The sequence below is a fragment of the Rhinoderma darwinii genome, chromosome 1 (assembly GCF_050947455.1).
Source record: "Rhinoderma darwinii isolate aRhiDar2 chromosome 1, aRhiDar2.hap1, whole genome shotgun sequence".
NCBI classification, from domain to species: domain Eukaryota; kingdom Metazoa; phylum Chordata; class Amphibia; order Anura; family Rhinodermatidae; genus Rhinoderma; species Rhinoderma darwinii.
This window is the reverse complement of record NC_134687.1, coordinates 380,252,751-380,266,166: the sequence shown is the minus strand read 5'-3', so window position 1 is coordinate 380,266,166 and position 13,416 is coordinate 380,252,751.

The following is a 13,416-nucleotide window of genomic DNA, read 5'->3' as shown; positions in this document are numbered from 1 at the left end:
GGTCACTATGAGATAACAAAACAAATCAATCCAGTAACTTTCAGACTTCGCCTTCCTCAGTCTCTGAAAATCTCTAATTCCTTCCACATTTCTCTGCTGAAACACACTATACTCAACCGATTTAAAAAAAAAAAATTCCTGTTCATCCTGCTCCTGTGGCTGATGCCGAATTTGAAATTCAAGAGATCCTGGATGTCAAACGAACACGGGGGAGATTATGGTACCTATTGGACTGGAGAGATTATGGTCCTGAGGAGAGATCATGGGAGCCCGTCGAGAATATCAACGCCCCAGCTCTCATCAAGGACTTTGAGCGAAGGTTTCCAAGCAAGCCAAAAAAGAGGGGGCGTAAAGGGGGGTACTGTAATGGCTGCCGCGCCGTTCTCCGCCTTCCCACGGCCTCTGCTCCGGTTCCTGTGCCCTCCATTACCGTATGCTCATCCCGAGCTCCACTTACCCAATCCGGACGCACTGCTGGCCCTGGGCGGCGTCAGGTAAGTGCATCCCTTACCTTCCCCTGCGGCCGTCATCCTTGATGTGCGTCTTCAGTCACTAGACGGCGCATGCGCTGACTCGTTCTGTCTTAAAGGGCCAGCGCGCGCCTTAATTCTAAAGACTTCCTATTTAAGGTTCCTCCTTCCATTCATCCATGCTTGTTCAACCAAGTTCCCCGTGAGTTTCCCTGTGCCCTGGTTCTCTGTTTCCTTCCCTTCTGCCTTTGTCTGGATGTCCCGTTGCTGACCTCTGCCTGAACATGACTATCCTTGCCTGCTGCCTGCCTTGACCTATTGCTATCCATACCCATTACGCCGCCTGCCGTCTGCCTTGACCTATTGCTTCCATACCCGTTACGAGGTCTGCTGCCTGTCCTGACTTCTGCCTTTCCATCCGACCGCCTCTACACGCTATGCCAAGCGTTGCCTGGGTTCCAAGCATCATCTCCTAGACGACACCGAGGATCCACGAACAAAGCAGTGAGAACCATTATAAATACTACATTACTATAATACTATAATAATACTGCTAGGTTTAAACTTAACAGAAATTTGCGAGATTTCTCCACATGCTTATTTCAACAATCCAGTTTTCCAGCTTAAGTGTTGCTAAATGCAGTCCGGCGGCTCAGTTGGCAGCATTTGGCAGATATACAAATGTCAAGATTGGGCAGCCCCTTTTTAGATAGTGCCACAGAGCCCTCTGTAGATAATGCCACCCCCCTAGACAATGCCACAGTGCCCTCTGTAGATACTGCCACAGTGCCCTCTGTAGAAACTTCCACAGTGCCCTCTGTAGATACTGCCACAGGGCCCTCTGTAGATACTGCCACACACCCCTAGATAATGCCACAGTGCCCTCTGTAGATACTGCCACAGTGCCCTCTGTAGATGCTGCCACAGTGCCCTCTGTAGATGCTGCCACAGTGCCCTCTGTAGAGGCTGCCACATTGACCTCTGTAGATGGTGCCACAGTGCCCTCTGTAGATACTGCCACACACACCCCTTGTAGATAGTGCCACAGTGCCCTCTGTAGATGCTGCCACAGTGCCCTCTGTAGATAATGCCACACACACCCCTTGTAGATAGTGCCACATTGCCCTCTGTAGATAATGGCACACACACACCTTGTAGATAGTGCCACACACACCCCCATTAGACAGCTCCATTGGGGCTCCCTCTAGGAGAGGAATCCCCAGCCAGAGCATTGCCAACACTTTGGCCAGGGATTTCTCTGCTTGAGGAGCCCCTGATGTCACTGTCCATGGATCGGAATGTGATGATAGGGGCAACCCCAGAGCCGGTGTCCCAGAGCAGATCACTAGTATAGTCTCTGCTCAAGAACTCTGGGGAAGCAACTGACATCAGTGTCCATATATGGACAATGATGTCCGGGGCTTGCCCAGAGCTGGAGTCCCAGAGCAGAGCCGCTTCTAGCACTCTGCCTAGGATTCCAGCTGTGCTCCTGACATCACTGTTCATATATGGACAGAGATGTCAGGGGCAACCCCAGAGCTGGAGTCCCGGACAGAGCGCTAGTAGGGCTCCTACTGGGACTCCAGCTGTGCTCCTGACATCACTGTCCAGCTCTGGGGAAGCCCTAGACATCGCTGTCCATATGTGGACAACGATGTCAAGGGATTCCACAGAGTCCCGGAGCAGAGCCTATACTAGCGCTCTGCCTGGAACCCCGTCTCTGGGGAAGTCCCAGACATCACGTGTCCATATATGGACAGCGATGTCAGGGAATTCCACAGAGTCACGGAGCTGAGCCGATACTAGAGCTCTGCCCAGGACTACGCTCTGGTGAAGACCCTAACAATACTGTGCATATATGGACAGCGATGTCAGGGAATTCCACAGAGTACCGGAGCAGAGTCGATACTAGCGCTCTGCCCGGGACTCCGCTCTGGGGAAGACCCTGACAACACTGTCCGTATATGGACTGCGATGTCAGTGAATTCCACAGAGTTCCGGAGCAGAGCCGATACTAGCTGTACCCGGGACTCCGCTCTGGGGAAGACCCTGACAACACTAGCGGCTCTGTGTCCCGCAGGCCGCAGATGACAGCCTCAGGGGCCGCATGTGGCCCACGGGCCGCGTACTTGAGACCCCTGGCTTAGTACATCTAGGCACTGGGATATTTGGCCATTCCTCCAGGAAAACTGCTCCAACTCCTTCACGTTAGATCGGTTGTGTTGGTGTACATTCATGCCACAAATTCTCAATTTAATTAATGTCTGGGCTTTAACTAAGCCATTCCAAGACATAGAAATGTTTCCCTTAACCCCTTAAGGACGTGGACTAGTTGTCACATTCAGGACGCAGCCCCATTTTTCAAATCTGACGTGTCAGTTTATGTGGTAATAACTTTGGAATGATTTTACCTATCTAAGCGATTCTAAGACTGTTTTCTTGTGACACATTATACTTTATGTTAGTCGTAAAATTTTGTCGATACATTCAGTATTTTATTGTGTAAAACTCCAAAATTTAGCGAAAAACTGCAAAAATTAGCATTTTTCTAAATTTAAATGTATCTGCTTGTAAGACAGATAGTAATACCACACAAAATAAATGCTAATTAACATTTCCCGTATGTCTACTTTAGATTGGCATAATTTTTTGTACATCCTTTTATTTTTATAGGATGTTACAAGGCTTAGAACTTTAGCAGAAATTGCTCACATTTTCAAGCAAATTTCAAAAGACTATTTTTACAGGGACGAGTTCAGTTGTGAAGTGGTTTTGAGAGGCCCATACAATGCAAACCCCCATAAATTGCCCCATTTTAAAAACTGAACCCCTCAAAGTATTCAAAACAGCATTTAGAACGTTTATTAACCCTTTAGGCGTTTCACAAAAATTACAGCAAAGGGAAGGATCACCATTTGTAGCTCAAATCTAGCTGAAATGGTTTTCGGGTGCCATGTCACGTTTGCAAAGTGCCTGTGGGACCAAAACAGTAGGAACCCCCAAAAGTGACCCAATTTGGGAAACTACACCCTTAATGAATCTATATAGGGGTATAGTGAGCATTTAGACCCCACTGGTCTTTTGCAGAATTTATTGGAATTATGCTGTAAAAATGAATGTCAACATTTTTTCCACTAAAAAGTTGAATTATTTCATTTTCACAAGGGATTAAGGAGAAAAAGCAGCCCAAAATTTGTAACACAATTTCTCCATAGTATGGAAATACCCCACATGTGGTCATAAACTGCTGTTTCGACACACGGGAGGGCCCAGAAAAGAAGGAGCGCTATTTGGCATGCAGAATTTGCTGGATTGATTTTTGGGCGCCCTGTCGCATTTGCAAAGCCCTAAGATACCAGAGTACAGTGGAAGCCCCCAAGAAGTGACCCCATTTTGGAAACTACACCCCTCAAGGCATTTAACATTTGCCTGGACATATGACAGAGCTCAGAAGTGAAGAGCTACATGCGCATCTGAGGCCTATTTTGGTGCTTTTCACAGACTTGGCACACAATTGCAGGGCTCAAATAGTCAAACAAACCCCAAGTAGTGACCCCTATTTTGGAAACTATACCACTTGAGACATTTTAACCCCTTCCCGCCGCAGCCATTTTTCAGATTTTAATTTTAATTTTTTCCTCCCCACCTTCCAAAAGCCATAACGTTTTTATTTTTTTGTCGATATAGTCCTATGAGGGCTTGATTTTTGCAGGACAAGTTGTAGTTTTTCGTAGCGCCATTTATTGTGCCATGTAATGTACTAGGAAAAAGGAAACAAATTATTTGTGGGGTAGAAAATGAAATAAACAGCGATTCCTTCATTGTTTTTTGCTCTTAGTTTTTCCGAAATTCACTGTTCAATTAAAGCAACATGTTAACTTTATTCCGTGGGTCAATACGATTGTGGTGATAACAAATATATATAGTTTTTTCTATATTTTACTACTTTTACAAGTAAAAACCTAAGTGTAAAAAATAAAATGTATTTTGTGAGAGCCATAACTTTTTTATTTTTCCGTCGATTAAGTGGTATGAGGGCTTATTTTTTGCGGGATAAGCTGTATTTTTTAATGATACTATTTTGGGGTACATGCGATCCCTTGCACTATACACTGCAACACTAATGTATTGCTGTATATCGTCTTTCTGACGGAGGCAGCGATTAGTAGGAGCACAAAGATGGCGGACCTGGGAGCCTTCATTAGGCCCCCAGGCAGCCATAGCAACCATCCCCACCCCGCGATTGCATTGCGGGGGGCAAGATGAGCTGTTAGAGGGGGTCGACCCCCTCTTTCTAACGATTTAAATGCTGCGGTCGCTATTGACCGCAGAATTTAACGAGTTAAACGAGCGGGATCTGCCTGAAGCAGATGGCTCTGTACACTGCCTAGCGGCCGTGCTTCAGAACTGTAACTCTGCTCTTATTCACTTGAAGCCATCTGCTTTCAGCAAGGACATCAGGTACCTGGAGGCAGCCGGAGCAACTGATCGGTGCGGGGTCCAGAAGTCGGACTCCCACCGATCATATACTGATGACCTATCCTGTGGATAGGTCAACAATATGAAAAATGGTCCCGTGCCCGGACAACCCCTTTAATTGTGGAGTTTGGAGGAATAGCTGTAGACTGAGCAAGTGTTGTGTATGGGCGTATGAGCAAATTTAGTATTCTAATTGCACACAGATAAGGCTTCTGTAAGGTGCCAGTCACACGGTTACATGTAGTACACCATGTTGACTAGCAGTTTATTAGTCACACCAATACTTACTGATAAAAGGGTAGCTTAAAATACCAGTTCCCAGCAGGATGAAGTTAGAAGGTGCTGGGCAGCATGCCTGATCTAATAGTATGGGCGTGACGAAATAGGCTGTAAACCAGCATGGTGCACTACACGTAACCATGTGACCAACACAATTATAGAAGCCTTATTTGTGGGCAATGATAATACTAGGCAGCCACCCCCTCATAAATGGTAGGTGTTGAAGTGGCTGTTCATCAGTATTTTGCACCTGTGCGACCTCCCCTGTATAATATTGTGGCTTGTCTGCATCCTGCTGAGTATTAGTATTTTAATCTACTCTGAGGACCTTTCCTTCCTTTAAGCAGGCTCCCTTAGTCCACAAATAAATTTTGCCTGTGCCAATCTGTGGCACAGAGAATCCACTGCGAGGCTGGCTGGCATCCGCCTCGTCAAGATGATCCTCCTAACTAAAATACGTTATATCCTCCTTCAAGTACCTTCATACTTAAACTCGAAATCTCCTTTACATGGAATAATAAGAAGGCGCGATTGTCATGGCAAACGTTGCAATATTCATAGGACCTTGGAGGTGCTGCTGTACCTAACATACGAACCTACTGCTGGACAACCCAACTGTCCCATCTAACTAGTTGGAATACCTCAGAACAACGCAGAATTATGAAAATACTTATTAAACCTTTCGCATCTGCTTATTCCCATCCTCTACATCTACTATTTAACTCCTGTCATCCTCCTCGCAAATCTGATTCCACATGTCCAATCATCAGACAAATCCTCTTAATATGACAAATAGTTAAGAAGTTCTTCTACACCACTGAGGTAAGTACCCCTACTCCCATATGAAATAATGATATACCAGAGTTTACATTTTTGGAAAGCGCTCCCTTTTGGAAAAAAGCTGGCATTATATACTTATTCTAATTATATGAAGGAGATGTCCTTAAATCCTTTCAGTAACTATCCACAACGTATCATCTCCCTAACCATCAATTCTTCAAATATGTTTAATTACGTCACACTTTGCAAACTTAGTTCCAACATGCTTCACCACCTCTCAAAGATTTCTGTATTTTTTATTTAATCATCTCTCCTCCTGCAAAAGGTCATATTAAGATATTTTATTCAATGCTTTTAGACAAAAACTAGGTTTTCCATTCCAGACAAAAAAAAAAATCATATAGGAGGTAGATGTTTGTCCCTTAAAGAGGATTTGTCACCAGTTTATTAATTTCCTATCACCTAACTAATCTAATAGGCGTTGTGATGCTGATAACTACAGTGTGATTTTTTTTCAAAAAGATTTATTATTTGCAAAGTTCTGAGCATTTTTCTAAATGTGCTAATTTGGCTATACTTGCCAAATGGGAGGTTACTCTTTCTTTTCACTCTGGACAGTGTAATGTTTTTTGTATGACGCTGTCCAATCATCATACAGCTTCTCCCCCTGCCCAGCAACACAATGTGATCATATAGTATACAGCTTTCATTCCTGACTGTGTATTCAACTGGTGATAACTCCGGTTGTGTCACAGCTAGAACTGCGATACTGGTGTCATATGAAAGATTAGAATCTCGACTTTCATATACCACCAGAACCAGAACACCAGTTTTGTAAGGTTTCGCTTGTTTAAGGAGGATGACAAGAAAGAGGATGAGTAAAAAAAACATAACGTAGTTAAATCTTGCAGGCATTTTGTATATTTACATCTGTATTGGGAAAGAAATATCCTCAAAGTCCTCGGTTTTATTTCCGCATGTTTACATAGTGCTGGAAGCCGATAGGAATTTTGTGTGGTGTACCTTTGACAAGATGTACAGACAAGAGTTGGTGTAAGTGGGCACAGAAGGATGTATTCTTGTAGATTAATTTAAAGATTAAATGTCGTTTTAGCAAACTTTTGACATGTCATAATGACGTTTTGATCGGTGGGGTTCGGGTGCTGGGACCGCCACCGATCGCTAAAACAAACAGTCAGAAGCGCTCGCCCAAGCGCTTTACCTCTTCAGCTACGTTCAGCAATCCTAGTAAGCCTGAAGACGGGCTCACGTAGGAGGTCTATGAGCGGGTCTTCAGCCTGATGAGGCGCTCATAGACTTTCTATGTGAGCCCATCTTCAGGCAACTTTTGATCATGTGCTGGCATTGTTGTGCCAATTTGGTCAGGGTGCACTTTTAGCTTAGGCAGACATTAATTCTGCTCTTTGGTTATTACCAGATTATCGGTCAGGTTTAAAGTGCTTGGGCTTTCAGTTTGATGGTAGTTGTTACAGCACTTTGATAAAGCGTTAACTACGGGTTTTACTCTCTCGTGTTTATCTAAAATAATTTTCTTCATTTATTGTTTGGTGGTGTTTGCAATGAGTTTTCTTGGGGGGTATACTAGAATATCTAGATGACTTTTTGTTTCTAGGCCGTGGTGGTTGTGAGGATTGTGCTGAATTGTTCAGTATTTTGAATGTTTAATAGATTACTTTGGTGCTCCGTTGGCGGTTCATCCTTGTACTTGTTTGAAATGTCTAGGTATTATTATTGATTCGGTTGTTATGGAATTTAGATAACCTGAAGATAAATTGTATAAGACACGTTCCATGTTGTTAAAAATGAAGAATCAAGAATTCTTATTGAAGAATATGCTCACTGGAAAAAAATTAAGTGTTTGCAGCAAGAGTTATCCCTAAAAAGAAAAACAGCAACGCACACTTCTCATAGACTAGAGCAGGTAAATAAAAAGAATATCCAGTTACTCTTTGATGCAAATACAGTAAGTTTACTTTATCACTCTAAGGGTATGTGCACACGTTAGCTGGCTTTTACGTCTGAAAAGACAGACTATTTTCAGGAGAAAACAGCTGCGTCGTTTCAGACGTAAAAGCTCCTCCTCGTATTATGCGAGGCGTCTTTGACGCCGTAATCTTGAGCTGCTCTTCATTGACTTCAATGAAGAACGGCTCAAATTACGTTGCAAAGAAGTGTCCTGCACTTCTTTGCCGAGGCAGTCAATTTACGGGTCGTCGTTTGACAGCTGTCAAACGACGACGCGTAAATGACAGGTCGTCGGCACAGTACGTCGGCAAACCCATTCAAATGAATGGGCAGATGTTTGCCGACGTATTGTAGTCGTATTTTCAGACGTAAAACGAGGCATAATACGCCTCGTTTACGTCAGAAAATAGGTCGTGTGAACCCAGCCTAACGGTCTGTTAGGGTATGTTCACACGGGCTAATTTCAGACGTTTTTTGGGCCGGAAACGTCCCGAAAAAATGGATGAAAAATCTGAAGCAGAACCCCTACAAACATCTGCCCATTGATTTCAATGGGAAATACGGCGTTCTGTTCCAACGGGGCGTTTTTTTCACGTGTCATTTTAAAAAAACGACGCGTAAAAAGACGCCACGTAGAAAGATGTGCATGTCACTTCTTGAGCCATTTTTTGAGCCGTTTTTCATTGACTCAATAAAAAAACAGCTCCAAAAACTTCCGTAAAAAATGTTGTGAAAAACACTAGTTTGATTAAAAAACAGCTGAAAATCAGGAGCTTTTTTTCCTTGAAAACAGCTGTTTTTTCAGCCATATTTTGCTTCTTTTCTTTCCTTTACAACATGTGGTAGGTATAGAACGCTCTGAGTGTTAATCTCTAATGGTCTGGCTGGGTTCAGTTGTTCTTTTCTCAGGAGTGTCCCGGTAAAAGCCGTTATAGCAAAATTCAGAGTTGGACTGTAAACTGGCGTGCCATGTTCTTTTTGGGATTTTATATCCCGTTGTGATACAATGGTGAAACTGCAGCGACATCTGGTATTATTGTGCCTACAGTTTAACATTTGGTTGAAGGCCAGACATTTAAGTGGCGTGAGCAATGGAATAGCTGATTCTCTTTCACGATGCCAGCTGAACAGATTCGGAGCATTGGTTCCACCAGCAAACAAGGAGGGTATAGAATGTCCGAGGAATCTTTGGAGCTTGATATGGGAATAGCTGTGGAATGCTTAAAGAATTCTGTTTCACAGGAGACCTGGACTGATTATTCTTCTGCATGGAGAAGCTGGTGCTTGTTTTATGAGGAGTACAAGGATAATGTATATAATGATCATTCTGGTTCAGCCCTTCCTTTTATTTGTCGTTTGTTAGAAATTGTTTATGGTGGAAAATATGAAAACTGGCGTTTCATCAGCCAGTCTTAATATGAAGAGCACTGGAAAAAATGTGACTAATTTATTAAGAGGCGCACTCTCTATTAATAAATGAGTTGCATATCTGGCTGACTGTGCACCCGAAATTAAAATCTGCGATGGCCATGAGCTGGTGTAGACTTACACCACAAAGTACTCATGTGCCTGGTGTAAATTATAGTAGATTTGTTGGGCCGCTGGTGGCCCCGTCCCTTCCGCTAACTCAACACACTTTTTAAAAATAAAAAGAGCAGCGAGCGGTGGAAACAGCACAAAAGTCCAAAAAGTAGTTAAGGATAATAGGAGACGGAGTCCTATTACATTTTCTCTTTTGCAAAAAATAGTGGACATATATGTGTTTGTTCTCTGAATTCGAATGCCAGCTGTGCAGAACTACCTTCTTGAGGCCTTATTCACACGAACGTGTTATACGTCCATGCTACGCACGTGATTTTCACGCGCGTCGCACAGACCTATGTAAGTGAATGGGGCCGTTTAGACTGTCAGTGATTTCATGCAGCGTATGTGCGCTGCGTAAAACTCACAACATGTCCTATATTTGCCCGTGTTTCGCGCAGCACGCACCCATTGAAGTCAATGCGTGCGTGCAAATCGAGCTCGGCACACGGAAGCACTTCCGGGTGCCGCACGTGATTTGCGCAACAGTAGTAAAAAGAATGAATGAAAACAGAAAAGCACCACGTGCTTTTCTGTTTGTAAACATAAAAACAGTGTCATAATGATGCCGGCTGCGCGAAAATCACGCAGCCGCGCACAATATGCCGATGACACACGGACCTTTTGCGTTCGCAAAATGCAGCATTTTCTGCGCGCGCAAAACGGACACGTCCGTGTGAATAATGCCTAATGGTGTTATTTGGTGAATTTAGGATGATTTCGTTTTTTGCAGTCAACAGGACCAGTGTTTCTAGTTTGTTGTGGTCAGATGCTGAAGTTGGTGAAGGTTCAGATTGGTTTTTGGTTAGGAAATAGTAAATGCATCAGTTGGGTACAGGTGCTTTTGGCCCATCTTTCAGAGATAGGACTTGATATGGCTTGTGGGTTTTCGCTCAGCTAACACTGGGTGGACTAAGTCTAGATTTAATGTTTGGCAATTCTAGATATGGACATACTTAATAGGAGACTGAAGGATATGCTTAATAGTAGAATTAAGTTTATGTATTTATTCACGTTATTTATGGAATTTGTAACCCATAATAAACACTGCAGCCTTTATTTTTTCCAAAATGTTTTGTCTTGTGTCTTTATTTCTTCTGTTTTTTTTCTCGGTGTCGTGTCTGTAAACCAATGTAAGTGTATTATTAATAACAGGGTGAGAAATGTATTGTTAATGAACAATTAGAGTAATACAATATCGTGAGAACAGTACGATGAAAGATTGCCCCATAATTAGTACTAACAGCGAGGTGCGGTCAAGTTTGACAGATAGATCCAATTGCTATGAATTTAATATTTTCCACAACATTACATTGTCAAGGATTTCTAATTATAGATTCCAAAGAAAATACCTTCCTCTAGTTTAAATATTATATTCAGCAGAACGGACTTTGAATGACTTAAGTTCTAAACTAAAGTCTACTAATAAATTCTCATTTGCAGTCAGTATAATTTATCTATATTCCAGCCATCCATCCATCTCATATCTAAAGATGTGTTCATCCTTACCTTTGCTTGAGTTTGATTAGGGTTTCCAATTTTTCATGAAACCATTTCAATACAATATTGCCATATGCTAGCAAAACCCTTGACAGGCTTTAATTCACACCATAACAACGGAGTAGCCACACATAGGCACATATAGCAAATACATCTCGTGACAAAGTATCTCGAAATTATGTTTTTTTTCAAAGCTGATGATCTTGCGCAACACATTTCAGGAGATGTTGAAATAAGGGGAAAGGTAAGGAAGGACACATCTGTATCTATCTATCTATCTATCTATCTATCTATCTATCTATCTATCTATCTATCTATCTATCTATCTATCTATCTATCTATCTATCCATCTCATATCTATCTATCTCATATCTATCTATCTCATATCTAGCTAGTCTTATGCATAACTTATGACATACCTTAATATATATCTACAAGGAAAGGTGAGCATATTCCATCTGTTAATTTTTTGTGGTGTTGTGTGGTTATCTTTGCCACAGGCGTGCTGTATCTTTGGGGGTGGGGGGATGTGTCCAAGAGCCAAGGTAGCTTAGACTGGCAGCATGGGTGCTGTTGGTCTCCTGGGTTGATCCCTCTGCATGTGCTGTGTTGCAGCAGCATTGGTTGCCATGGGATATTACACTGGGTAGAGTAGAGACTCACTTGAAAGAGGTCGCCGCGAAGTGGCAAGTGGGCTTATACAGTTTGATCAAAATGTTCGTACATTTTATTTTGCTGAGCTGCAATAGATCAAGTACAGCAAGTGGATGTGCGGTCCAGGTTTTCTTTCTCCCCTTAGATTAATCTGTTCTTAGGTAACTAGGTAGCAAACGTAAATATGACATATTACTGCAAATGTAATTGCATCATTGCGGACTATTTGCTAAATTTATCATAGTGGAAAAAAGTGGGTGTATAACATTTCACACATGCAAAAATGTGGGAGTCCTGTATGTCAATAGTAACACCCCATTTGGCAGAAAGTACCAGTTTTGCTTTGCATACCTGACTAGTCTACGACGAATTCTGTCTGAAATTTTTTATTGGTAGTCTAGATTTTGATTTTGACACATATCCCCGTAGTCTCCACTTCTAAGGGTGACCATACAAGCAGCTGCTGTGCTGCGGTAGTGTGCCGCGTGGTCGAGAACTGTATTGTAAACTCTACCTCTGATTTAATATGTTTTACATGTACGAGCCATAAGCGATGCTTGGCCATGCGGCACATTACTGTAGCAATTCTACTATGTATACAGGCAGCCTGAATGACATTTCAAAAAGTGAAAATTGCAAGCTATAAGTAATTAGATATTGTTTTAAAGGTCTTCAACTGCTTTCCGGGAATCAATTATCTTTATTTTTAAATCCATAGTCCATAGACTGCCCTAAAGAAGTGAATGGCTGTTGAGTGCAGTCACAACACCCTGAAAGACGGATTGGTTGTCATGGGTAACATTGACGTTTTTTCTTGAGGGCCACTGTTAAGGATCTGCCAGGCACAGCTTCTGTATCCACGCCCACAGGTAATCAGTCTGCACCTGCTTCTATGTCTGTGAGACTGACTCCATCTTCCACCACCCAGGATGGCAGGCTTAGGAGTGGGAGAGCCTATCACAGCCTGGCCAGACGGTGCTAGCTCCCGCCCTCTGTCTATTTATACCTGCCTTTCCTGTTCCTCCTTGCTTGTGATTCTTCTTGTTTGGTTTCCTGGCCCTGCTGCAGCTTCTGAACTATTTGACCCTGCTTCATATTGACCCTGGCTTACTGACTACTCTCCTGCTCTGCGTTTGGTACCTCGTACACTCCTGGTTTGACTCGGCTCGTTTACTACTCTCCTGCTCTGCGTTTGGTACCTCGTACACTCCTGGTTTGACTCGGCTCGTTCACCACTCTTGTTGCTCTCGGTGTTGCCGTGGGCAACTGCCCCTTTTCCCTTGCTTCTGTGTACCCTTGTCTGTTTGTCTGTCGTGCACATATTGAGCGTAGGGAATGTCGCCCAGTTGTACCCCGTCGCCTAGGGCGGGTCGTTGCAAGTAGGCAGGGACTGAGTGGCGGGTAGATTAGGGCTCATTTGTCTGTTTCCTTACCCCCGTCATTACAGCCACTGTATCTTTCTAACCTGAAGGAAAACTAAAGACCATGTTTCACAATAAGAATGAGCATTGAGTACTTTTTTTCCAAACATTAGGGATAACATTCTAAGGGTATGTTCACACGCAGTGTTTTCAGACGTAATTCGGGCGTTTTATGCCTCGAATTACGCCTGAAAAAACGGCTCCATTACGCCTACAAACATCTGCCCATTGCTTGCAATGGGTTTTACGGTGTTGTGTTCCCACGA